Source organism: Chrysemys picta, chromosome 12, assembly GCF_011386835.1.
Source record: "Chrysemys picta bellii isolate R12L10 chromosome 12, ASM1138683v2, whole genome shotgun sequence".
In the NCBI taxonomy this organism is placed as follows: Eukaryota; Metazoa; Chordata; order Testudines; family Emydidae; genus Chrysemys; species Chrysemys picta.
Window position 1 is genome coordinate 7,286,921 of NC_088802.1, and position 23,845 is coordinate 7,310,765.

The window sequence follows — 23,845 nt, forward strand, 5'->3', positions numbered from 1 at the left end:
AGGGCTCTCGTTAAAGAGAACTGCCCATCACTCTGCTTTGCCAACATTGTATTTAAAAAATACGGGACTGTTTTCTTAGCATCCTCACCGCATCCCTCCTCCAGATATTATTATTATCATCATCATCATTACTATTAATAAGAAGAAGCAAAAGTCGACAAAAAAGACTATGGTAAAGACAGGGGGTGGGTGTCAAAGCGTCCACAAAACACCAAGGCTACAGAGCTGCTCTGCTCCGTTATCTTCTACCCCCGTTAGAGACCTGCCCCCTCTATCGTCGCCATATCCAACTATGTAACTGCCTGTGACAACCGACAAGGCCACCTGCGCAGCAGAATGGGAAAAATCAAATGGTCTGACAGAATCACCACCAATGTAGTGCTACGGCTGGCTGCCATGCCAAGCGTGGAAGCTGTGCTAGCGCAGAGGCAAATGACCTGGGTCAGCCACGCCCTACGTACCGGTGTGGAAAACAATCGACTGCCTGAGAGAGTTCTGTAGGGTGAATTTGAAAAGAGCAATAGGAAGATCGGCCGCCCCAAACTCCACTACAAGGACTGCATCAAGCGGCACATACAGGCTGCTGGGCTGGAGTTAATAACCAGGAGGATACGCCCCATGAGAAGCGAGCTTGACACTCCACTTCGAAGGAAGCAGAATGAGCAACAGAATATCCTCGGCTGACAATAGGAGGGAACGTAGCAATTGCTCAGGCTTCTTTCGCCTAGTGCTGGCTTTGCTTCACCCAGTTCCCGCACCACCACTACCACTTCCTTTGGGCCTGTCTGCACACAAAAATCAAACGCTTTAGCTACCCCGGTATAGCTAAAACAGTACAACCCCCCTAGTCTGGATGCAGCTACACTGCTATAAAAGGTCTTTGTACTGGTGTAGCTAGGCCCACCAGGGGAGAGCTGTACAGTTACTGACACAAGCATATAAACCAGGTCTAAGTTGAAGGAAGAGCGTCCACCACAAAGCTGCAGTAACTCAGGCTACGTCTACACTACACAGCTTTTAGCGACATGGCAGCGTCGCTACAGCCCTGCCATTAAAAGTCACCCAGCATAGTCGCTGTTTGTCGGCTCTCCTGCCCACAAAAATCTTCCACCCGCACCGAGCGGGGTTAGCTTTGTGGGCAGCGTTGTTCACACCGGCTACTATGTCTACAGTGGCAATTGGAACGATAAAACTTTTGTTTTTCACAGGTGTTAAAAAACACCCCCTGAAAGACAAAAGTTTTGCCGAGGACAGGTGCTGGCGTGAACAGTGAGAGCTTTGTTGCAGGAGGGTTCTCAGGAGCAGATAGAGCTAACCTCGCTCCTTGGGGGTCGGGGTTTTGTGTGGCAGGAGAGCCGACACACAGTGCAATGTCAGGGGTAAAACGCTGTGTGCGGCTGGGTCTGGAGAAGTTGGGCGCGGTTGCAGGAAGCAGCACAAGAAACAGCGGGAGCAGCTGTGGGCAGGTCGGAGCCCGCAGGGAATTTGTGTGACTCACAAACAAGCCGGTGCAATGGCTCAGTTCCCGAAAGCGCTCGGTTACCTCCCCTCCCCCTCTCCTGCGCCCTGTGCAATGGGGGCCTCGGAATCGGAGTCGCATGGTGCTGCTGCGGTGTGTACGTGTCCTGGCACCACGCCCGCTGTGTCTGCAATTGGCTCGCTCGCTCCCCAACCTCCTTTGTGCCTGCGCGCCAGAGGCAGGACTCACCCTACACGCAATCTAAAATTACCATCGAGACGGGGTCTAGTACTGGGTTGCTTTTTGGTGGGGCGTCTGTGTGAGCTCCAGCGTTTCCTGCTCTGCCTTCCCGGTGAGTGTCTGTTACCCCCGGGCCGGGGCAGGGGAGCGAGACAAGGGGCGCGAGGGTGTTGGGGGAAGGGAGAGAGAGAGAGAGAGACCCAGCCCCAGAGACACCTGGGGGGCAGAGAGATGTTGAGGGCAGGGGGTGGGGAGAAGGGGGCAAGGAGAGATCCAGCCCCAGAGACACGGGGGGGGAGACTGGGGCTGGCAGAGCTCCAGCGACATCTAGGGGCAAGGGGATATTGGGGACAGGGGAATGCGGGGAAGACGGGGGGGGGCAAGGGGAACCCCAGCCCCAGAGACACCTGGGGTGGGGTGGGGATGGACTAGCAGAGACCTATCCTGGGGTGTGGGGGAGGTATAGGGAGCTGGGGGGCGGGGAGAAGGGACACATGGGAGGGGGGCTGTGGGTCGCAGACTGGGTCTGAGATTTCCAAGGGGGTTTGCAGCTCCCTTTGAAATGGGCTAGGGGTCTGCACATGAAAAAGGCTGTCATTTGAAACCGCTGTGGTAGAGCAGGAGGTGCCCAGCTCTGGGGTGTGGGCTGCTGAGAGCTGCGTACGGAGAGTAACGAACAGCGCCGTGCGGGGACCGGAGAACAAGGACCGAGCTAGCCGGTGACTGGCGGCGCCTTCTGCTGCTCTCTCCCCTGTGCGGGCTCTGCGCCCCCGGCGGGCTTGGGCTGCTCCGCACTTAAAACGCTGCTGCGGCTGGGGAGGGGCCAGCTCCCAGCCCCTTTCTTGGAGAAAAAGCACCAGGCGGGGAGAGATCAGGGCTTGGAATTAAACCGTGTGCTGGGGGGAGGAGGGGGTGTTAATCAAAAACTGACCCTATTAAATAATTGAGCCTTATGTAGAACTAGCCCTGTGCTAGAGTAGGCTTGGAAGGATTTGATTTGTATCAGTGTATGTAGGTTTGCTGTACCCAGGGAAACTGACAAACTATTTATGGCGACGATCATTGACATTTACAGAGAGGCACAGTAAGAAAAATGCTGCCAGAGAACTTACTAGGGTTTGATTTATGGCTATTGACTTTGTACATTTTGACATGTGGTGTTCACAGTTTGTGTTTTAACCTTCAATGTCTACTGGCCTTAAACAATTGTCTGACCTCCCCCCTGAACTTCCCATAATTGAAAATTTAAACCGATAAAAAGAAATGCTTAAAACCCATAACTTCATGCAACTGTGAACATTTAAATTGATAAAAATATAGAAGCTTAAAAATAAACCTCCATATTATCTGTCAAAATTATAAAACATAAATGAAAATTGAACTCAGCCAAGAGGTGTTCTTTGCTGTTTGGTTTCTGAGCCTTTAGGGAGGAAATAGGTCTTATTTTCAAGCTCTTTGTATCCACAGGGACTAGAAAATTAATTTTATTTTTTTTTAATTGAAGTGAAATTCTCACAGGACACTATAGCTGCTGGTTCTCTTTGTGTGCGTGTGCGTGTGGTTTCTGTGCTGCCCTCTGACGACTTAGAAAAATTCACAGCATAGAACTCGCCTTTTCACAAATAACCACCGTCTTATCTGCCCTTCCACCATAGGGTTGCCAAGTATCCGGGAATTAAAGATTAATCTTTAATTAAAGATTGTCATGTGATTAAACCTCCAGGAATACCTCCAACCAATGGCAACCCTATTCCACCAGCAGACGCTCCCTTACCCTCCTGGCCTCTGCCAGAGAAGCAGGACCACAGACAAAGAGGCATCAGCGCTAGTAACTTAAACCGCATGCAGTTCCCTTCAGTTAACACAGTGGGCAGCCGAGTACCGAGTCCATAAAAGGGCGCGGAGGGCCTTAGTGGGCGCGGACGGCGCGGAGGGCCAACATTGCGGGCGAACAGCAGCTCTGTGAGCGAGGTGGCAGTAGCCGGTGAATCAGAGCGCAGCTTCCAAGCAGGTGTGGCCAGGTTCCCGCAGTTCCCTGGTTGGCTCAGCCCAGGGGAGGGGCGGTTCTCAGCAATGGATAAATACAGGCTGCGCCGTTCCCTGTTCTCAATGAATGGGGCTGATTTGATTGTGGAAGCGACTTCTAGGGAAGTGGAGGCTCCGTTGTCGATCGCGCTGGGCTTGTTGACCCAAGTGAGCCAGGGAACGGGCGGCTGCAAGAACAGCCCAGCGGGCTTCAGCCGAAGCCGGGCTCCTGGCGGGACCTGCTTTTAGCGCGCTTTGAGGGCCGCGATCCTGTGCGAGCCGGGCTCTGTTGTTCTAGGCTCGGGCTGCTTCAGGGACTCCTGCGGCAGATGGAGCCGTCAGCTTCTCCCCCTGCCCAGGCAATGCAGCCCGCGGGGCAGCCTCATGGCAGCGGAGCCAGGCACAGTGTCAGTGGGGGGAGGTTTTCGCCTCCCTGCTCCTGCCTGTGCGAGCAGCACAATCCTCTGTGCGCTCTGCCCCCTCCCCTGGCTGGGCTCTGCGTTTGGATTGCACCTGCGGTGCTAACGGGAGGTGCTGCTGGGAGTCAATGTGGGGCAGTAGGCGGTCAAGGGGCCAGTGCCCCGGCGAAGCCCCAGCTCCAGGAGCACCCCGACAGCAGCGATGTGGAGGAGATGGAGGTGGAGATGGGGGGATGGGAGGAGGAGATGGAGGTGGAGGAGATGGGGGAACGGGAGTTGGAGGAAATTCAGTCGTGGGGGATTCCTGATCCGACAGCTCCCACGGGGTCTCCTCGACTTGGTCCCAAGAGGGCTGGCAGAATCCGCCAGTTATTCTACCATTCCAGAACAGATGCCATCGGTCAATATGTAGTAAGCAAACCCCTGCGAAAGGAAGGCAAGAAACTCTGGACCAAGGCTCCTAAGCTCCAACCATTGCTAATTCCCCAAGTGCTGCCAGAGAGACTCAGACTTCTTGCTCTCAAGAAGCAACGCACTCAGAAGGATGAGGAGGAAGCAGCAGAAGATGCAAACCTCTTGGCCAAGCGACTGAAGAAAGCCAACAAAACCCACCAGGAGACGAGAGCCAACATACATCGACTGTCCTCCTTGAGAACCTCCGTATCTACACTGGAGTCAAGGAAAAAGTCAGAAATAATAAAAATATAAACACTTCACACTGTGTAATGGGTTTTCTGGTCGGGACCCCCTTGGTGACATGCCACTGAGCCTCATCTTTCTGGCAGCAAGGGCACCCCTTAACTCCGTCCTGCGGAGCCAGACCGTCCTGGTCTCTGCAGAACAGAGCCAGAGATGGGGCTACATCTCTCTGCACAAGAGACAGTGAGACCTGCTCAGCCCTGGGGAGACGCTCATTCGGGGCCAACGGCCAGCGAGCGCTCGTTCGGGTGGGAGTTCGATGGAGTGTTTTGCTTGAGGGCAGGAGGGCTCTCCATCCTTCCCTAACACAATCCCTCTGAGCTAACCAGCCCCTGCCTCTACCTTCCACCCCTCCCAACGCCTCTCGGACGTCGCGGCGGGCCTTTGTGGTCGCGGACGTCGCGGCGGGACTTTGTGGTCGCGGAGGCCCTTTGTGGTCGCGTACGTCGCGGAGGGCCGTTGTGGTCGCGGAGGGCCTTCGTGGGCTTGGAGGGCCTTCTTGGGCACGGACGTCGCAGAGGGCCTTCGTGGTCGCAAAGGGGCTTTGTGGTCGCGGACGTCGCGGAGGGACTTTGTGGTCGCGAAGGGCCTTTGTGGTCGCGGACGTCGCGGAGGGCCTTCGTGGGCTTGGAGGGCCTTCTTGGGCACGGACGTCGCAGAGCACCTTCGTGGTCGCGAAGGGGCTTTGTGGTCGCGGACGTCGCAGAGGGACTTCGTGGTCGCGAAGGGCCTTTGTGGTCGCGGACGTCGCGAAGGGCCTTCGTGGTCGCGAAGGGCCTTTGTGGTTGCGGACGTCGCGGAGGGACTTTGTGGGCGCAGAGGGCCTTTGTGGCTATAGAGGGCCGTTGTGGTCGCGGACGTCGCGGAGGGCCGTTGTGGTCGCGGAGGGCCGTTGTGGTCGCGGACGTCGCGGAGGCCCGTTGTGGTCGCGGACGTCGCGGAGGCCCGTTGTGGTTGCGGACGTTGCGGAGCGCCTTCGTGGTCGCCGAGGGCCTTCGTGGTCGCATACGTCGCGGAGGGCCTTTGTGGTCGTGGAGGGCCTTTGTGGTCGCGGACGTCGCGGAGGGCCTTTGTGGGCACGGAGGGCCAACGTTACGGGCGAACAGCAGCTCTGTGAGCGAGGTGGCAGTAGCCGGTGAATCAGAGCGCAGCTTCCAAGCAGGTGTGGCCAGGTTCCCGCAGTTCCCTGGTTGGCTCAGCCCAGGGGCGGGGTGGTTCCCAGCAGTGGATAAATACAGGCTGCGCCGTTCCCTGTTCTTAATGAATGGGGATGATTTGATTGAGAGTAACTCCTAGGGAAGTGGAGGCTCCCTTGTGGATCGCTCTGGGCTCGTTGACCCACGTGAGCCAGGGAACGGGCGGCTGCAAGAACAGCCCAGCGGGCTTCAGCCGAAGCCGGGCTCCTGGCGGAACTAGCTTTTAGCCCACTTCGAGGGCCTCGATCCTGTGCGAGCCGGGCTCTGTTGTTCTAGGCTCGGGCTGCTTCAGGGACTCCTGCGGCAGATGGAGTCGTCAGCTTCTTCCCCCCGTCCAGGCAACGCAGCCCGCGGGGCAGCCTCATGGCAGTGGAGACAGGCACAGTGTCAGTAGGGGGGAGGTTTTCACCTCCCTGCTCCTGCCTGTGCGAGCAGCACAATCCTCTGTGCGCTCTGCCCCCTCCCCTGGCTGGGCTCTGCGTTTGGATTGCACCTGCGGTGCTAACGGGAGGTGCTGCTGGGGGTCAATGTGGGGCAGTAGGCGGTCAAGGGGCTAGTGCCCCGGCGAAGCCCCAGCTCCAGGAGCACCCCGACAGCAGCGATGTGGAGGAGATGGAGGTGGAGATGGGGGGATGGGAGGAGGAGATGGAGGTGGAGGAGATGGGGGAACGGTAGTTGGAGGAAATTCAGTCGTGGGGGATTCCTGACCCGACAGCTCCCACGGGGTCTCCTCGACTTGGTCCCAAGAGGGCTGGCAGAATCCGCCAGCTGTTCTACCGTTCCAGAACAGATGCCATCGGTCAATATGTAGTGAGCAAACCCCTGCGAAAGGAAGGCAAGAAACTCTAGACCAAGGCTCCTAAGCTCCAACCATTGCTAATTCCCCGAGTGCTGCAAGAGAAACTCAGACTTATTGCTCTCAAGAAGCAACGCACTGAGAAGGACGAGGAGGAAGCAGCAGAAGATGCAAACCTCTTGGCCAAGCGACTGGAGAAAGCCAACAAAACCCACCAGGAGACGAGAGCCAACATACATCGACTGTCCTCCTTGAGAACCTCCGTATCTACACCGGAGTCAAGGAAAAAGTCAGAAATAATAAAAATATAAACACTTCACACTGTGTAACGGGTTTTCTGGTCGGGACCCCCTTGGTGACATGCCACTGAGCCTCATCTTTCTGGCAACAAGGGCACCCCTTAACTCCGTCCTGTGGAGCCAGACCGTCCTGGTCTCTGCAGAACAGAGCCAGAGATGGGGCTATATCTCTCTGCACAAGAGACAATGAGACCTGCTCAGCCCTGGGGAGGCGCTCGTTCGGGGCCAACGGCCAGCGAGCGCTCGTTCGGGTGGGAGTTCGATGGAGTGTTTTGCTTGAGGGCAGGAGGGCTCTCATCCTTCCCTAACACAATCCCTCTCTGAGCTAACCAGCCCCTGCCTCCACCTTCCACCCCTCCCAACGCCTCTCGGACGTCGCGAAGGGCCTTTGTGGTCGCAGAGGGCCTTCGTGGTCGCGGACGTCGTGGAGGGCCTTCGTGGTCGCGGACGTCGCGGAGGGCATTCGTGGTCGCGGACGTCGCGGAGGGCCTTCGTGGTCGCGGACGTCGCGGCGGGCCTTTGTGGGCGCGGAGGGCCTTTGTGGTCGCGGACGTTGCGGAGGGCCTTCGTGGGCGCGGCGGGCCTTCGTGGGCGCGGACATCGTGGAGGGCCTTCGTGGGAGCGGATGTCGCGGAGGGCCTTCGTGGTCGCGAAGGGCCTTTGTGGGCGCGGACGTCGCGGAGGGCCTTAGTGGTCACAGAGGGCCTTCGTGGGAGCGGACGTCGCGGAGGGCCTTCGTGGCCGCGGAGAGCCTTCGTGGGAGCGGACGTCGCGGCAGGCCTTTGTGGGCGCGGACGTCGCGGCGGGCCTTCGTGGGCGCGGCGGGCCTTCTTGGGTGCGGAGGGCCTTTGTGGTTGCGGACGCCGCGGAGGGCCTTTGTGGTCGCGGACTTCGCAGAGGGCCTTTGTGGTCGCGAAGGGCCTTCGTGGTCGCGGATGTCGTGGAACAGTGAAGTGATAATAACCAAGTGGTAAATGAGCTGCACATGGGTGACTGCAGTGCAAGTGACACAGGAAGGACTCACTTCCAGGTGGGTTTGTACCGAGCTGCTTTGGCTTCCTGCCATTTAGGAGGAAAAAACAGATTTAAAAATTTTATTAAGGTGATGTTAAAAAAAAAGTAGTGAACAGAGTTTGAGCATAGAAGTTTCTGGTTATTAGGGAATAAAATACAGATTATCTATTCCTCATGCCACTTGATCTTAAGCCAAACTTTGCACCCTCGATAATCAGCAATATCCCTGATTGGGGGTAAAAGGTTGATGCGTCGAAGTACAGACATTGAGATATGAGGGTATGAAGTGGTTGTGTTCGGGTGTGGAGTATAATGAGTGGATATGATGATGAGGATGGCTTGACCCTCATTTGGTGAGATTTAATGTCAGCATAATTGGTGCAGTGCCTAGAGCAGGGGAAAGTCAGAGCCTCATTGCAATTACTGAGTCACTGGCACTGTTCACAGTCACTGGCACAGAGCTGTGGAGACGAGATCTCTCCCCGTTCCTCCTGTGGCATTGAGGATAATGCCTTTAAGGGCTGAGCTTCCCAGGCAGAGAATCTGGGCAGTTCTGTGACCTTTGCCACCCAGGGAGGCAGAGGTGGGGGTGGGGGGATTGGAGGGAGAGGAGAGATTCAGGCCTCTGTGACCCACATTTGACCGGTCCAGTTTGGCCTGTCCCGGTTCCGACAGTTGCCTTTCAGCAGCAGGCGTGTAACGCCGACCCCAATGGAAGCGAAAGGCCCCATTTATTCCTGATGCTCCATGGGCCTGATTCTCCCCGGCTGCCCTGTACCTTGTGTTGTCCCTCCTGCAGCGACAGCGTAGCCGCTGTTTGTCGGCTCTCCTGCCCACAAAAAAAACTTCTATCCCCACCCAGCGAGGTTAGCTTGGCCAGCAGCGCTGTTCACACCGGCTACGTCTACACTGGCAACTGGAAGATACAACTTTTGTCTTTCACAGGTGTTAAAACAACCCCCCCCCCCCCCACAAGACAAAAGTTTTGCCGAGGACAGGCGCTGGTGTGAACAGTGAGAGCTTTGCAGGCAGGCGCTGATAGAGCCCCTTGGGGGTCGGGGTTTGTGTGGCAGGAGAGCCGACACCCAGTGCAATGTCAGGGGTAAAACGCTGTGTGCGGCCAGGCCTGGAGAAGTTGGACGCGGTTGCAGGAAGCAGCACAGGAAACACCCTAGCAGCTGCGGGCGGATCAGAGCCCGCAGGGCGGCCACAGCCAATCGGGAAGGAATTTGTGTGACTCACAAACAAGCCGGGCGAGGCTAGGTTGCTAAAAGCGCTCGGTTACCTCCCCTCCCCCTGTCCTGCGCCGTGTGCAATGGGGGCCTCGGAGTCCCATGGTGCTCGCTGCGGTGTGTACGTGTCCTGGCACCACGCCCGCTGTGTCTGCAATTGGCTCGCTCGCTCCCCAACCTCCTTTGTGCCTGGGGACTGCGCCGGAGAGTCAGGACTCGCCCGACCCGCGATCTAACATTCAGAACGAAACTGGATCTGATCCTTCGCTGCTTCAGCTTTTTGGTGGCGCGTCTGTGTGAGCTCCAGCGTTTCCTGCTGTCCCTTCCCGGTGAGTGTCTGTTACCCCGGGCCGGGGCAGGGGGGCGCGGGTCTGAGGGGAGAGACCCGGCCCCAGAGACGGGGCTGGCAGAGCCCCAGTGACACCCAAGGGCAGGGGGATATTGGGGGCGCGGGAATGGGGGGAAGAAGGGGGCAAGGAGACCCCCAGATACACATGGGGGGAGGGAGGGAGGGAGGGGGGCTGGCAGAGACCCGTCTTGCGGTGTAGGGGAAATGGGGAGTAGGGGGAGGTGTAGGGAGCTGGGGGGGGAGAGACACATGGGAGGGGGGGCTGTGGGTCGCAGACTGGGTCTGAGATTTCCAAGGGGGTTTGCAGCTCCCTTTGAAATGGGCTAGGGGTCTGCACATGAAAAAGGCTGACATTCGAAACCGCTGTGGTAGAGCAGGGGGTGCCCAGCTCTGGGGTGTGGGCTGCTGAGAGCTGCGTACGGAGAGTAACGAACAGCGCCGTGCGGGGACCGGAGAACAAGGACCGAACTAGCCGGTGACTGGCGGCGCCTTCTGCTGCTCTCTCCCCTGTGCGGGCTCTGCGCCCCCGGCGGGCTTGGGCTGCTCCGCACTTAAAATGCAGCCGCGGCTGGGGAGGGGCCAACTCCCAGCTCGGAGGGGGTGGGGGGCATTTCCCAAACAATCGCCACCATCGTGTCTGTGCTTCCTCCTGCTGTAGACACCCCCCGCCGCCCCCAGCGCCTTTCTTGGAGAAAAAGCACCAGGCGGGGAGAAATCAGGGCTTGGAATTAAACCATGTGCTGGGGGGAGGAGGGGGTGTTAATCAAAAACTGACCCTATTAAATAATTGAGCCTTATGTAGAACTAGCCCTGTGCTAGAGTAGGCTTGGAAGGATTTGATTTGTATCAGTGTATGTAGGTTCGCTGTACCCAGGGAAACTGACAAACTATTTATGGCGACGATCATTGACATTTACAGAGAGGCACAGTAAGAAAAATGCTGCCAGAGAACTTACTAGGGTTTGATTTATGGCTATTGACTTTGTACATTTTGATATGTGGTGTTCACAGTTTGTGTTTTAACCTTCAATGTCTACTGGCCGTAAACAATTGTCTGACCCCCCCCCCCCGAATTTCCCATAATTGAAATTTAAACCGATAAAATAAATGCTTAAAACCCATAACTTCATGCAACTGTGAACATTTAAATTGATAAAAATATAGAAGCTTAAAAATAAACCTCCATATTATCTGTCAAAATTATAAAACATAAATGAAAATTGAACTCAGCCAAGAGGCGTTCTTTGCTGTTTGGTTTCTGAGCCTTTAGGGAGGAAATAGGTCTTATTTTCAAGCTCTTTGTATCCACAGGGACTAGAAAATTAATTTTAATTTTTTAAATTGAAGTGAAATTTTCACAGGACACTATAGCTGCTGGTTCTGTTTGTGTGCCTGTGCCTGTGGTTTCTGTGCTGCCCTCTGGCGACGTAGAAAAATTCACAGCACAGAACTCGCAGCCTTTTCCCTGCATGTGTAACACCCTAGCGAGTGTGTGCCAAGTGTCACCATCTGGGCCAATCAGGAGAATATGTGAGTCTGTTACAGCCACAAGTTGTTTTTTTTAGCTTAAATTGTAGCAGCTCATGCTGTGGGCTCTGGAGATCCAGGCGTTCAGTTGCCAGTGTATTAGCTGAGAGGGGAGGCCTGAGTTGAGATTTTCAAAGACAACCTAGGGGATTTAGATACATAATTACCTGGATCACAGCAGTGCCTAGGTGACCCAACTCAGATAGCACCCTGTTGTGCACTCCTCTTCCTTTAATTTTAATGGAAGTTGTGTCCAAATCAGAAAGATATAAAGAAAGTGGGAGGTGTTTTTAAAAACATGGAGTGTGGGGTTTGGTTTGGTTTTTTGAAGCGGGGAGGACATCTGGAGCTGTACCTCTTTCTCTGTCTAGTTTCTTATTATGGCAAAGACATCCCTACTGAACCCTCTTTTCCCCACAGCATTGAACCTTTGTGGGGGAGGGAATCACTTTGAAATGTAATTTCTTTTGGGATGAGGTGTGGGGAAGATAAGCAGGAAGGAGCAGTATTTATCTCACCCAGGGAAGGGGAGGGACAAAGGACCAACCAGAATTTGGAGAGCAAAATTAGAAGTTTGACTTGTACTAAAGTAATTGCTGGGTTGTATGTAGCTGTGGCAGAGTTACTGTTGCATTTCAGGTGATAAAAGTGGGTTGGTTTTCAGGAGGGGGGAGGGAGGGGGGGCTGTGGGGTTCCATTCCCAGGTCTGGAAGAGGAGTGGGAGCTAATTGTTAGAGCACATTTTATGCCCAGATTTGAGAGGAAGGGATGTACCGTGGTTAAAGCAGAGCACGCCGTCAGGATGCCAGGTTCTAATCCCAGTTCTGCTTCTGTTACCACAGCGGGCTGTTGGTTATTGCTTCCACCTTAATTTCACCGTCAGGGAAATGGATGTAAGCATGTTCACCCTGCTCTGTGCAGAGCAAGAATAATCCATTAGTGTTTGTAAAGTCCATTAAACTCCTAAAATGAGATTACATCAGTGGTTCTCAAACTGGGGGTCGGGACCCCTTAGGGGGTTGTGAGGTTATTACATGGGGGGTCGCGAGCTGTCAGCCTCCACCCCTAACCCTGCTTTGCCTCCAGCATTTATAATGGTGTTAAATATATTTTAAAGTGTTTTTAATTTATAAGGGAGGGGGGTCACAGTCTGAGGCTTGTTGTGTGAAAGGGGTCACCAGTAAAAAAGTTTGAGAACCACTGTGCTACAGTAAGGAAAAGACAGGTGGTGCGGTGATTCTGTATGGTTTAATCGGTTTATGTTCTCTTTAATCTGTATTTATGTGTATTTTTATATTTTGGTTTTGCACATTGGCCTGGGCTAAGCCACTATTAATAAACTTGACCGACATTGCAGCAGAATGCTGAGGACAGGGCAATAGAAACACCCAGACGTTACTTGCTTCGTTACTTTAGTATTACCATCAAGAAAAACTATTTGGAGGGGAAATAAGGAGTAAACCTCCAATGTGGTCAGTGGGCTGTGCTGGCCCGATAGGTTCTGTGAGTGGAGTTAGGGTTGCAGACACCTTGCAGTGCTCCACCAGTCATCCCAGGTGAGCCCCTTCTGCCGTGTAACTGTTGGTTTAGTATTGCCCAAGAGCTCATCCTACAGACTAATCCAACGGTGTTAGGAAGAAAGGAGTAAAACAGACCAAGGGGCACAGAATGGGGTGGCAGCAGTTTACAGGTTTTTATTTGATCGCTATACTGTATAAAGAGGAGAAAATCTTTAATAGTCTTTAACAATCCCTCCTTCCCCCAATAAAATCAATACTTAATCCCTGTAGCATTTTCCCCGTAATCCCTAGGAAATACGCTGCAATTTACCACAGAATTAGGCCTCTCCTCACTTCCACCCCTGTTGACAGTAGGACTTCTGTGTTTTCAGCTCTCACAGGAACCTCCTACCCTATAGGCTGTTTCTCTCAATGGATAGTAAAGACATTAAACCATCCTAGGTTGTAAGGCCACTAGGCATCGTTATCATAGTGTTGTGTGTTCAGATTTAATGATATGAGATGTCAGATAGCTGGTTCGTTAGGACTTTATTTAATCTGATTAAATAAAGTCCAAAAGATCAAAGATTAATGCAGCACCATACTGAAAGGAATTACGTATATTACGAGTGTGATCACTGGAGAAGTGAGAGCAGCTTGATCTACTTCTGACTTAACGTCCCAGTGCTCTTTCCTTATATAGAGCTTGGGACAAAGAAATTCCTTTTCTGTGATTGATTTAACTGGGAGTTCTGTTTTGGATGCTTCGTGCACCCACACAGTGAATACTGTGTCCAGTTCTGGTCACGGGAAAAGCTTCAGAGAAGGCAACAGAAATGATCAAGGGTATGGAACAGCTTTTAGAGGAGGAGAGACAAAAATTATTACAGCCGTTCTGCTTAGAAAAGAGATTTTGGGGGAGAGGTGGGATATCATCATTAGTGGGCTAGAAAGTGGTGTAATGCTGACATCTAGTGGGGACTTCACTTTGCTGTGCCGCGGCACGCAACAGCAGTGGTATCTGGATACTCGTGGCTGCATTGCACTATTTGATTACACCTGACAGAAAGCAAGGTAGGGAGGACGCTGCATGACTCCTGTGTGGAGAGTGTAACTTTCCTGTGCACACCATGACCATAGGAGGGTGAGGAGACAGTTTCACAAGGGCTTCTGTGGCATCCTGGTGCGTGTGTGTCTGTGTTTAAACAGCCCAGTAACTAGAGCCTCCAACAAGAAGGTGGGATAGTTTTTAGATCAGATGTGCAGCTTGATAGGTGTTGGTACAGCTGGGAATCAGTGGGTAGCTGGAGAAAACAGGTGCAAGGGAATTGCAACATCTAAGCAATTCCCATTAGATCCAGTAAATCATAGTCACTTAGCATCTTTCTTGTGTTTGTGCAGCGACACCGTAGTACGTTACTCTTAGCATTTTGTCCCACAGCAGCTAAAACTTCTCGCTTGTGGCTGAAAGGACCTTCCAGCTGACATGTCTCTAGCGCATCTGCTTAAAATTGAGGCCATCAATCCAAACGGGCTGTCACCACCGAAGCTACTGTAACATTCTGAGAATCCACAATTCTCAAATCATTCATGCTCCTGGCAGGGCACATCTGCTGTGACCCTTTTAGTCACATGTAGTTTGGTACTAGAAGTTAGAAGTGTGGTGCTGTTCCTTAGAATGACAGCTCCTTGGGGCAGGGACCATCTTTTAGTTCTGTGTTTGTACAGCGCCTCTCAATGGGGGTCCTGACCCTTGACTGGGGCTCCTAGGGGCTACCCCAAAGTAAATAATAATAATAAAGAAGGGTCTCTGTTAATCTGCATCTCCTCTGTCTTCTGTTCCCTTCCCAGGCCTGTGAAGTTACTGTTGATGTTACCAAGTCAGTCTTTCAGGTGACTCGTTTTGGAATTCCCAGTGTTAATTTAGGACCCTTGGTATCCTCACTGTGACATCTGCCTTGGCAGCAGGACATGCTCCTGTCATCTTTATCCAGGCTGCAAATGGATGAGACACTTCTCTCCCTGCAACTTGGAAGCAAGCCCAGGGCGTTACAGCAGACCTGTCAATGGGGGCTACCTCTGGGATACGTAGTCATCAACTGGGCATCTTTCCTGGCCACTACTCACCACGTTTGGACTGCACTGACCAGCTGCAAGTCCCCTGGAAGAGAAGCTTGCTTGGATACCTTGCCTTGATGCAGACTTCCCATCGCTAATATAGCACAGGGCTGACTATGGCCTGTGAAATTCTCCCCCACACCTAATCCAAAGGAATACAAATGAGTCCAGAGGCCACATGTGGGAGTCTTTTCTGGAAACCACGGAGAGGTCTTCTCGGAGACTGAGGTGACAGAGGGAGAGGTGCGGAAGCAAACTGATCATCGGACTAACAAGGCACCTGGCCCAGATGGTCCATCCAAGAGTCCCGAAGGAGCTCAGGTATGAAGTAGCTGAACAGCTAACAGAACTTAGTAATCTTTCATTAAACCCAGCCATTGTTCCAGAGGAATGGAAGGTACCAAATGTTCTATCTATATTTTAAAAAGACTCTAGGGGTGATCCAGGGAACTGCCGAGCTGTGAACTTTACATCTGTGCCAGGCAAATTGGTTGTATTAATAATTAAAATTACAACACATTTGGAAGATCATGATTTGATAGGGTCGAACCAGCAGAGATTTTGCAAAGGAAAATCGTGTTTCAAAGAATTCTGAAGATTAGTGAAAGTGTCAATAAAGTAGCAGATAAAGGAGAACCAGCAGACATCATTTATTTAGATTTCCAAAAGGCCTTTGACAAGGTCCCTCACAAGAGGCTGCTAAAGAAGCTAAGTGGTCACAGGGTGAGGGGGCAAAGTATTGTCATGGATCAAAAACTGGCCTGAAAACTGAAAGCAAAAAGTAGGGTTAAATGGTCAACTTTGATCATGGCAAAAGGTGAACGTGGAGACATCAAGGTTCCATGCTGGGTCCTCTGTTGTCTTAAATATTTATTGATCTGGAAAGGAGGTGAGGTACATAAGAACAGAAAAACGGCCGTACTGGGTCAGACCAAAGGTCCATCCAGCCCAGTATCCTGTCTACTGACAGTGGGCAATGCCAGGTGCCCTGGAGTGAGTGACCCTAACAAGTAATGATCAAGTGATCTCTCTCCTGCCATCCATCACCACCCTCTGACAAGCAGAGGCTAGGGACACCATTCCTTACCCATCGTGGCTAATAGCCATTAATGGACCTAACCTCCATGAATTTATCCAGTTCTCTTTTAAACCCTGTTATAGTCCTAGCCTTCGCAACCTCCTCAGGCAAGGAGTTCCACAGGTTGACTGTGCACTGTGTGAAGAAGAACTTCCTTTTATTTGTTTTAAACCTGCTGCCCATTAATTTCATTTGGTTGCCCCTAGTTCTTATATTATGGGAACAAGTAAATAACTTTTCCTTATTCACTTTCTCCACATCACTCATAATTTTATATACCTCTATCATATCCCCCCTTAGTCTCTTCTTTTCCAAGCTGAAAAGTCCCAGCCTCTTTAATCTCTCCTCATATGGGAGGTAGCAACATTTGCAGATGACACAAAGTTATTTTGGTTAGTCAGGACCAGAGAGGACTGTGAGGAACTTCAAAGAGATTTATACAATCTGGGTGAATGGGCAACACAATGGCAGATAAAATTCAGTGTTGCTAGATGCAAAGTAACAAACATTGAAGGTAAACAGTAAAGCTACTCCCACCTTACAGGGTCTAAATTAAGTGTCTGCTGAGGAAAATGACCTGGGTTCAAATTACAGCGTAGCAGATGTAGATTAAATCTCAGGAAAAACTTCCTAACTGTAAGAACAGTAGGACAATGGAACAGACGCCTAGGGAGATTGTGGAAGCTCCTCACTGGAGGTTGTCAAAAGGAGGCTGAGTAGGCACGTGCCTGGGGGCTGGTCTACGCTAGGGGTGGGGGGGATCGATCTAAGATACGCAACTTCAGCTACGTGAATAGCGTAGCTGAAGTCGAAGTATCTTATATCGATTTACCTCGGGTCCTCACGGCATGGGATCGACGGCCGCGGCTCCCCGTCAACTCCGCTACCGCCTCTCGCTCTGGTGGACTTCCGGAGTCGACGGGGAGCGCATTCAGGGATCGATTTATTGCGTCTAGATGAGACGCGATAAATCAATCCCATATAGATCGATTACTACCCGCCGATCCGGCGGGTAGTGAAGACGTACCCTTGGATGGTTTAGACACAACAAATCCTGCACCTTGGCAGGGGGTTAGACTAGATGACCTTTGCAGTCCCTTCTAACCCTGTAGTTCTGTGATTATGGACAGCAGAATGGAGACCTCTGCTCAGTGTGCGGCTGCAGTCAGAAAAGCAAAGCTGCTGTTGGGAAGCGTAAGGAATGGGATGGAGAAGAACACTGAAAATAGAATGTTCTATAAATCCATGGTGCAGCCTCACCTGGAGTGTGCAACTCTGGTCACCCCATCGCCAAACGGGTATTGCAGCACCAGAGGGGGTTCAAAGAAGGGTGATAGGAAGGCTCAAGGGCCTGGGAAGATTCTCCTATGGAGAGAGGTTGAAAAGATGGGCATTGTTAGTTTAGAGCATGTCTAACGGGTGCTACATGGACACAGCTATGGGGTCTGAGCTAGGCTGCCATAGTGCCAGAGGGTACAGTCTAGACGCTTCCTACAGCGACAGAAGGGGCTTTTCCATTGATGTAATTAATGCATCTTGCTGAGAGGTGGCAGGTAGGTCAGTGGAAGAATTCTGGGGATCAGGTTGCTACGATGCCCAGGAGTGTGACTAGTTCACGTCCTAACAACGTAGCTTTGTTGATCTCAATTTGAAGCGTAGACCAGGCCTTAGAGAGGAGATAGTTCAAATAGGACGTGCTGAAAGTCTCTAAAATAATGATTGGTCTAGAGAAGGTGGATGGGTAGCGTGTGTTCTCCCTGAGCCATAACACGGGGACATTCAATGAAGTTAAAAAGGTGGCAAATTCCAAACTGATGACAGGAAATACGTTTTCAGGTAAGGTGTGATCAGACTGTGGAACACTTTGCCACAGGAAGTTATTAACGCCCAGAACTTAATGAGATTCCAAAAGGGATTGGATGTTTCTGTGGACACCAAGAATATCCAGGCTTGCTATCATTAATGACAATAGGTTTTTTGGCAGGGATATTAAACCTCCTGCTTGAGGGATCAATCCAATCTCTAATTAGTAGAGCCCAGGATTAAACCTGAAGTGGAGGCAGATCATCCCACATCTGTTGAGGGGGGGTCTGACACCTTCCTCTGAAGTACCTGGTCTGGAAACTCAGAGACAGGATACTGGCCAGAGGGCCCTTGGGCATGATCCAGTCTGGCAGTGGGGCCCAAAGCCGTGTATTTTGAGCTACTGTCCCTTAATGATGCAAAGGAAAAAAATATAATTAATGCCTATTACCCTCCTATAACTCTTAATTAATTGTGTCCTGTATCCGCTGCTCCATTATTTTGCCTGGGAGCGATGTCAGGCTGACAGGCCGGTAATTACCTGGGTTGTTCCATTTATGCCACTCCACCACAATGTAACTGAAAAGCTGTACTTAAGGCATGTAACGCATTCCTCAGTGGAAGCCAAGCGGCACCATGCAGCCCATAAGAACTTGCCCAGCAACACGCTACAGGATCTCAGCCAGATAATCTCCCCTTCCCACCCAGCAATAGTTCCAGTTTTTCTTACAAAATCTTAAGGTCACTTTTACCTTCCAAAACTGAGCTAAGCCCCCGAAGAGGCGTCAGATGCCAGGCAGGGCGTTATGGGACAGGCTTAGGAGGAGTTGGTGAATGAAGGCAACTGCAGCACAGACCTGAGCTGAAGAACATGTCCCAGGCTGTGATGTTTGAGCAGCACAACTAATGGTTGTGAAAGGACTGAGGAGACGGTTCTATTGTAATTCAGCCCAGGCTCTGGTCACTTGTGACATTCTTTGAAAAGGTACAAATAAAGCAAATCTGAATCTCACCAGATTACAATACTAACGCTCAGTCCCCTCCTCTAGCTCTCCGCCCCAGGGGTTCATCTCATCCAAGCAAAGGGCGGCTGCAACAAGACAGCTAAGAAACCCTATAAAACAAGTCGCAGACTCAACAGAAAGCTGCCTGGTTCTGCGACGTGATGACGTCACTCAGCCGTCCCGCGTCGTGGGTGAGATGGAGTTTGCAGACGCACTGCCCAGGGATTAGACTTCGTTATGTTTTTAAGTAATTTTAAGGAAATACAAACATGACTTTAATTTAAGGTACTAAACAGCTTCTCTTGTTAAACACCAAATTGTCTTGACCCTGTAGGTTTAAGAGGTTATCTTTGTAAACCAAAAAGTGAGATTTAATCTAAAAAAAAATAATTTTCATCCTTTGCCCTGTTTCAAGGCGTTTTCTTGAAGTGAGTTGTTTGGTTTATAAGAACCTTCGCTATTCTAAATGAGTAACTCTTGAATGGCTTCTTTTAAGTAAGTTAAACCCTGTCTTCAGTTTCATAGAACTTAGTTAACTCACTTACCTCTGCCCATTTATGACCCATGTTTATCCTGGATAACCTCACAGGAGTCACCAACCCTCAAACCAAATCCCTTTGCCCCTCTGTGAACTGCTTTAGTTCACTATGAGACACTAAAACTGAATTCATCACTGATTTGGGGAAATAAGACACAATATATATTAACTTTGGGCGCTGGGCTCCTGGGTTCTACCAGAGAGGAAAGTTCAGGTGATAGTCCAGGCTCTGGACAGGGCCTCAGTAGATCCGGGTTCATTTCCGGTCTCTGCCACTGACTCCTTGTGTGTGACTTGGGAGAGTCACTCGCTCTCCCTGGGGCTCAGGTCCCCATCTGTGACATGGGGATAATATTCCTCCTTTGCACACAGGAGTTATGGGCTGGATGCAGGAATCCAGGAGGTCAGACAAGATGATCTGATGGTCCCTTCTGGCCTCAATCTGTGAATGTAACTAAAAGAAAGTGTCCCACCAGGGCAGCTCCATTCTCAGAGGGGAAATCGTTCCTAGCTCTCCAGGCATGCGCACACGTCGCAGAACCAGGCAGCTTCCTGTTGAGTCTGCGACTTGTTTTATAGGGTTTCTTAGCTGTCTTGTTGCAGCCGCCCTTTGCTTGGATGAGATGAACCCCTGGGGCGGAGAGCTAGAGGAGGGGGCTGAGCGTTAGTTATTGTAATCTGGTGAGATTTAGATTTGCTTTGGTTACACAATGTAACCATTGTGTGCTGGTTGTGTGCATTGTTATGACCATTTTAGTAGCAATATTTTTAATTGTGGTGTTCCTTAAGAATCCTGTGTGCCTATTGGTGCGGGGAGGGGATGTCACTGCCCTCGAATTAGCATGAATTAAAACAATGGGTGAGATTTGCCCTGAGATTCCTTCTCTGAACTAGACAATTTGTCATTTGGGGGATAAAATCCCCAGGCCACAAAGGGACTGAGACGTTGCAATAGGTGCCTGGGAAATCCCTGGGATCCACCAAGCCTGAGTCAGGTGCCCAGGTTCCTGTACAGTGACTGGGGGGAGGGGGGCACCTAAGAATGGGGTCCCCAGAAGCCAGCACGTCTAGGCGAGGAGCCGCCTAAGGGAGCCAATGGGAGATGCCAATGAAGGGGGTGTGGGCCAAGCCCCTCCCATCCACCCCAGAGTTCAGCGCCTGAGTCTGGGCAGCAGGGCGGCGCTAGAGCTTCTAGCCAGTCCCAGCTGGGAACCCCTTTCCCGGAGTCAGGCTGCTTAGCTGCCCAAGTCGTTTCTTGTGAGAGTGGTTCAGGCACCTGCCTCGCCCCACACAGAGCAGCTGGGGGGGGTGCGGGCACTCAGCCAGGCACTGTGAGACCTGGTTCAGGTCCCCCCTCTGCATGAGGAGAAGGGATTTGACTAAGGGTTCCCCACCTCTCCGGTGAGTGCCCCAACCCCTGGGCTGTAGGGCGCAACTCACCTTTTCTCTGGTTCAGTTACTGTTAAATGAAAGTGGAACAACTTCAGCAGAGACCGAGGGAGCCCCACATCTGACCAGCCCCTAGCTCAGTGGTTACAGCGCTCTCCTGAGCGGTGTGGAACCCGTTCAGAGCCCTGCTTCTCCTCAGGCAGAGGGGGGGCTTGAACCTGGGTCTCCCACATCCTGGGTGAGTGTCCTAACCCCTGGGATAACAGTCACATGGAAGGCAGCAGGGCACATGCTCAGAGGCAGGAACGTAGCAGCGGGAGGACATTGACAGGGACAGTGTAGGCACCGAGTGAGCGTAGGCGCCTACAGGGCAAGGTGACGGCCAAGCAGGAGTTTGTGGATTGCGGTTGTGCCTAAATCTGGACTTTAGGCACCTAAGTCCATTTGCGGATCTGGACCTTGGTGCTCAACACCCCTTTATCCCTACTGGGTACATCCGGAAACACCCCGGACATCTCCCCCCAACAGACTATGTGAATGGTTTTGTTTAGTAACATTCTGTTACTTCCTTTGTAGGAAGGTCCCTGGGGCATATGGACGAACTCTCCCTGAGCACTGGCCCATCAGATAAGTATCATTCGTATTCAGTCGCCTCTAAGTCATATGAACTGAAACACTGAACCAAGTCCTGGCTCTGTATCATATCGATTCTTTAGAGGATCTCTCTTCTCTCCCCCGCAGGTTCAGCTCAGAGACCAGCTCATTCCAGCAGATGATGTTCGGCTCGGGTGACCACTGGTGGGTCCCATTCTCTGAACCAGTCTGGGATCGGGTGAGTTCCATTTCGAATAACCCCTGGGGTCTTTCAAGTAAAGAATTGTGAAGGGGCAGATCACAGCGTTCCAGTATTGGCAGATGAAAGAAAAAGTCTCTCTCCGTGGGGACCCTGGCTGGTCCCCCGGCCCCATGGAAAGCCGCTTGTATAAGGGATGGGGAGGGGTGGCATTGGCAGTGTGTGCACCAGGGGTCAGGGATAGTTTCACACCTGAGTGGTGGAGCTTTAAACCTACTGCTAATGGAAATGCCTCCTGACTTACGAACGAACGAGCTTGCGTTGCGTTGCAAACAAGCGCGCGTGGGCAGGTTCCCGCAGTTCCCTGCTTGGCTCCACCCAGGGGCGGGGCGGTTCTCAGCAATGGATAAATACAGGCTGCGGGACTGATTTGATTGAGAGCAACTCCTAGGGAAGTGGAGGCTCCGTTGTCGATCATGCTGGGCTCATTGACCCAAGTGAGCCAGGGAACGGGCGGCTGCGAGAACAGCCCAGCGGGCTTCAGCCGAAGCCGGGCTCCTGGCGGGACTTGCTTTTAGAGCGCTTAAGGGCCCCGATCCTGTGCGAGCCGGGCTCTGTTGTTCTAGGCTCGGGCTGCTTCAGGGACTCCTGCGGCAGATGGAGCAGTCAGCTTCTCCCCCTGCCCAGGCAACGCAGCCCGCGGGGCAGCCTCATGGCAGTGGAGCGAGGCACAGTGTCAGTGGGGGGAGGTTTTCGCCTCCCTGCTCCTGCCTGTGCGAGCAGCACAATCCTCTGCGCGCTCTGCCCCCTCCCCTGGCTGGGCTCTGCGTTTGGATTGCACCTGCAGTGCTAACGGGAGGTGCTGCTGGGGGTCAATATGGGGCAGTAGGCGGTCAAGGGGCCAGTGCCCCGGCAAAGCCCCAGCTCCAGGAGCACCCCGACAGCAGTGGTGTGGAGGAGATGGGGGGGGGGGGGGGGGATGGGAGGAGGAGAAGATGGAGGAGATGGGGAAACAGGAGTTCGAGAAGATTCAGTTGTGGGGGATTCCTGACCCGATAGATCCCACGGGGCCTCCTCAACTTGGTCCCAAGAGGGCTGGCAGAATCTGCCAGCTGTTCTACTGTTCCAGAACAGATGATGTTGGTCAATATGCAGTGAGCAAACCCCTGCGAAAGGAAGGCAAGAAACTCTGGACCAAGGCTCCTAAGCTCCAACCATTGCTAATTCCTCGAGTGCTCCAAGAGAGACTCAGACTTCTTGCTCTCAAGAGGCAACAACACTGAGAAGGACGAGGAGGAAGCAGCAGAAGATGCAAACCTCTTGGCCAAGCCACTGAAGAAAGCCAACAAAACCCACCAGGAGACGAGAGCCAAGATACATCGACTGTCCTCATTGAGAGCCTCCGTATCTACACCAGAGTCAAGGAAAAAGTCAGAAATAATAAAAATATAAACACTTCACACTGTGTAACGGGTTTTCTGGTCGGGACCCCCTTGGTGACATGCCATTGAGCCTCATCTTTCTGGCAGCAAGGGCACCCCTTAACTCCGTCCTGCTGAGCCAGACCGTCCTGGTCTCTGCAGAACAGACCCAGAGATGGGACCACATCTCTCTGCACAAGAGACAGTGAGACCCGCTCAGCCCTGGGGAGACGCTCGTTCGGGGCCAACGGCCAGCGAGCGCTCATTTGGGTGGGAGTTCGATGGAGTGTTTCGCCTGATGGCAGGAGGGCTCTCATCCTTCCCTAACACAATCCCTCTCTGAGCTAACCAGCCCCTGCCTCCACCTTCCACCCCTCCCAACGCCTCTCAGCGTTTTCCTGAACCTCTCCTCTCTGCTAGGCACTTCAGGGACTCATGCCAGGGCTCCATGTGCTGCAGCATCCCGGCCTGTCTGGCCTGAGAAACTTGGACTTCGGGTGGCTGAAGCCTTGAACCAGGAGTTCCTGGCCACGCACAGCAGGGACAAGGCAGGGCTGTGCCAGCTGCAGTGAGAAGGTGCCCAACCCGGAGCAGCCGAACGCTGCGCTGCCCACAGAGCTGGGCCAGGCGTGTGCGTCAGCCTCTGCCAGGAGCAGGATCTGGCCATGTTCAAGGAAATGTGACTGGGAGGGGCGGGGTGCAGAGGCATCAGCTGTAGGGGTGCCAGGGGAATGGGGTGCAGGGATCTGGGAAAGGAGGGGGTACCAGGAGGGAATGACTGCAAAGGTGACAGGTGTGGGAGGGAAGGGGTGCAGGGGAATGGGTGCAGGGATCTAGGAGGGCTGTGTGTGCAGGGTGGTGGGGGAATGTGCTTGGCAGAGGGCTGGAATGTAGGGGGAGGGTGGGGAATGGGGGTGCACGAAGGCAGGGGCGTGGGGTAGGCCCCA

At 52.6% G+C, this 23,845-nt stretch overlaps 1 long non-coding RNA gene across 2 annotated transcripts; it reads left to right on the forward strand.

The window, feature by feature from the left end:
• Positions 1–1,704: 1,704 nt before the first annotated feature.
• LOC135974710 (uncharacterized) lies at positions 1,705–22,935 on the forward strand. 2 transcript variants are annotated; one of them, XR_010591826.1, is made up of 2 exons: positions 1,705–1,811; positions 14,606–22,935. It is a non-coding gene; the product is annotated as an uncharacterized LOC135974710 (long non-coding RNA). The 2 variants fall into 2 exon arrangements; XR_010591827.1 differs by lacking the exon at positions 1,705–1,811 and adding an exon at positions 8,765–9,708.
• The last annotated feature ends 910 nt before the right edge of the window (positions 22,936–23,845 follow it).